General features: G+C 37.3%; 1 pseudogene; it reads right to left on the bottom strand.

Annotated features, from left to right (window-relative positions):
- Positions 1-958: 958 nt before the first annotated feature.
- Positions 959-1602, bottom strand: LOC125360525 (annotated as a pseudogene).
- Between the last annotated feature and the right edge of the window lie 2308 nt (positions 1603-3910).

Raw genomic sequence — 3910 nt, 5'->3', positions numbered from 1 at the left:
CAGTTTTATTGGTGGTTTAATGGAGCTGTGTCTCACAAGATTTCCTGTTAGGACTTATTTGAAAACATACTAATCAGATTTCAATACACTACATAACTAATATTACAGGAATAAGTTGCTACACCTAACCAAGTATAAATTTTAACATTGAATTTTACTTACTTATATGTTCTTAAAATCATTACAAAGAAATCCTACACACCTCTGCAGTTTCTATGGCTCACTCTATCATACATTCACATAAAGATAGTTGATGGCCATGTAGATTATATGGAGAAAACTTTTCTACATTCACTTTCAGTTGAAGACCTTCTGGAAAATTCCAAATGTTCACAATGTCATACTCTGCCTCAAATTACCTTTTATCATGCAAAATCACTTGATGTACAGTAGGATTGTGAAATCGGATGTTCTTCAGAAAAGGGTGCAGCTAAAAGAGATACATCCTATTATGGTGAAGTGTATTCCAAAGTTAAAACAGAAAGTACGAACTATGCAAAGCTCCTGATCACCCTGAATTTCTGAGTCAGAAGTAAGGAATATCAGAGATACCTAATTAAGTACCCCAAAAGAAAATTGATGCTGGAAATCTCTGAGTCCTAGAAACTAAGCACAGAAATAGAAGGCCATTTTATATGAGAAACCAATTTCAATGTAAATAGTAATGAGTGAGACAATTTCCAGTCAGCGGCTACAGTTTTCTTCATGTCTATAGTTTGAGCTAGGTAAAATTGTAATAACAGAAGTAGAACAAAACTCGATCACTTATGAAAAATATGGATAATTCGGGGTAGGAGGTCACCTTTGCAATTACCGAAGGAACACAAAGGTAAAAGGTATTTCTTTTTTTTTTTAAGGACAGACAACTTTTGTTTTTATTCATAATCATAAACTTAACTCTGCAATCCAGCTAGACTTGGAGGGGAGTAAGAAAAACATGGAACCCAAAAAACTGCAGTGAGAGCACAAATGGATTACAGGGTATTTTCAAGCAGATGGGGTGGAAGGGTGCTCTCCAAAGCTACAGAAGGAATGGTCTGGTGGTTATGATAAACCAAGTCAAATGTGTTAGAGTTGTCCGCAGTCGGTAATGGTGACCTTCTTGCTGGTCTTGCCATTCCCAGGCCCAAAGCCCTGCATGGCTTCCACGACTTCCATGCCCTCTTTCACCTTCCCAAACACCACATGCTTGCCATCCAACTAATCAGTCTTGACAGTGCAGATGAAAAACTGGGAACCATTTGTATTTGGTCCAGCATTTGCCATGGACAAGATGCCAGGACCTGTATGCTTCAGGATGAAATTCTCATCTTCAAATTTCTCTCCATAGATGTACTTGCCACCAGTCCCATTATGGCATGTGAAGTCACCACCCTGGCACATGAATCCTGGGATAATCCTGTGAAAGCAGGAACCCTTATAACCAAATCCTTTCTCTCCAGTGCTCAGAGCATGAAAGTTTTCTGCTGTCTTTGGAACTTTGTCTGCAAATACCTCGAAGGAGACGCGGCCCAAGGGCTAGCCGTCTGCGGCAATGTCGAAGAACACGGTGGGGTTGACCATGGCTGGCAGCTGGTAACTACAAGCGGCAGCGGCGTCTGCAAAGCCAAAGGTATTTCTTTTTACTGTTTTCACAACATTAGTATTAGCTTGTTGAGGTTATTTGTAACTAAAGGATTTTAGAAACGTGGAATAGATCTTGTCCTTGTTACGTTCCTGAAGACATGTGACCACATGTCTAAAGAACCTCACAGACATTTAAAAAAGTAAAGTTTTTTTTGGTTTTGGAACATTACCTGAAATATTTAATGGTATACAGTAAGACACTTCTCTACAAAGTGACTTTCTACTTGGTGTATGCCACCCAACACAGAAAGCCTTACCTGTGCAGCAGAAGGCATTGTGCCTTTTCTATTTCCCATTGTTTGTACTTGTGTTTGATGAAGAAGCATCTCATGGAGAGCCTAGGCCACGGCAGACACAGCATGGTATATTTTGTCATTGTCTCCAGACATGTCAAAAATGTGCCCACGCAAGCAATCCAAGGAGGCCTTATGGGGACAGTTCTCCACACAGCCAGACTCCGAATCTGAGCAATTAAAAGAGAGAAACCACAGTTTAGCAAGGAAAAGGTCTTGTGGGTATTTGGAAGAGTTAACTGCCTTGACAAAATCTGTAAATCCAGAAACCTCTGGGTGATGGTGTGAAAACATGAGGTACATGGAATGAACCTAGAATAAAATATCTCTTTTTCATGGTTAAATCCCACTCCGAGTTCGTGATAAAAAATTTGCCTTTTATTACAAATTGCTCAACACATGACATTACATATAGTATTAATTCACTATCTGCATATATGATGACAACATTTCCTGAACATTTATTAATCTGGTTATAGTGTGCCATGACTTTCAAAATATATGACACAGTCTAGATTGGGATTGTTAGCCCAAAGGCTACACAAACCCTGTTCTTGGCCATCTTTTCTTTGAATGTAGGAAGAAGCCACAAACCATTCTCATCTTGTAAGGTTATCAATCCTACCCAGTTCCACTTGAATAATAAAATAAAACAGTAATAAGACCATGACAGTGACTATTTATGTGTCTTTTGGGGCCATTTGATAGAGACCAGGAAACTTAATATTGTTGCTCAGGCCATGATCAAAAGGCCCATAGGTAAGCTAAGGGGAATGAAAATAGGACAATGAATGAATGAATAAATTTCCATCCATCATAATCCCAGTCATGATATATAACCATGGGAAGTAGTTGGAAGGTGGGTGTTTCTTTTAGTTTTTGAAAAAAAATGTTTTTCAATTATTATGCATCCTATCTCTTTGTAAAATGCCTGTAGATCTTTGTCATCATTTCCATCAACTGTAATCTATATTAAGCTTACATATTCTTTGACTTTCCTAGCCCCATTTTCACATATATACATTGAATATTATTTTGTATTTGCCCATGCATCTAGTCCTTATTCCTGTGTCCCTTTCTGTATCACCCTAACAGCTAGACCCTGTTTTTTAAAGATGTGCTTCAGTTTTCTGGTGTTCATTTTTTTTGTTTCTGTTTTTTTAAGAGAGGTTATATGACATTATACCCCAATACCTGCCATAATTTATCATATTTATATAAAAGTGGGTATGTGTTTCCATGTATTTTTAAATATTTCATGTATATATTGTAAATATAACATTACATGTGAGAAATCATATACCGCCTTTCTCTTTACGAGCTTCATTTATTTTGTTTAATATATCTTACAAATGAGTGTGTGTGTGTGTGTGTGTGTGTGTGTGTGTGTGTGTTAGTACTGGGCCAGGAACTCATGGCTGCATTCCCTTCTTGGCTTTTTTCCCTCAAAGCAAGTACTCTAGCATATGAAGCCTATATTACTGCCTGCTTTTTTCTGGTTAGTTAGAAATAATTTTCCTGAGTCGCTAGCATTGCAGATGTGAGGCACCAGCACACAGCTAAACATATCTTACACTTTAAAGTCATTTTTGATTTCTTGATTTTCAAAAGAAAATTAAAAGTTTTAAATCTCCAAAGAATGCGTGGTCTGCTCTAATTTTTCCATCCCCTTTACCAAATTAATGAGAATACAGATATCCCATTCTCTTTTTTAAATTTATGTATTAATTAAAAAATTTTTTGACAAGGTGTTGTGCAAAAGGGGTACAGTTACATAATAGGGCAGTGTGTACATTTCTAGTGATGTCTTACACCCTGTTTTTCTTTCGCTTCCCTAGATCAGGTAGACATATAAACAATACACAGTGTACCAAAAACATATACAGTAGCCACGTGGCCTATACCAAAGGAAATTCACCTGGGACTTTAAATGTAACATCAACAATAGAGTTTGCTCATCATTGTCTTATATGAACATACATACATAGCTT

The sequence above is a fragment of the Perognathus longimembris genome, chromosome 12 (genome assembly GCF_023159225.1).
Source record: "Perognathus longimembris pacificus isolate PPM17 chromosome 12, ASM2315922v1, whole genome shotgun sequence".
NCBI lineage: Eukaryota > Metazoa > Chordata > Mammalia > Rodentia > Heteromyidae > Perognathus > Perognathus longimembris.
The sequence above is the reverse complement of the archived record's forward strand: the minus strand, read 5'-3'. Positions and strand labels throughout refer to the sequence as shown.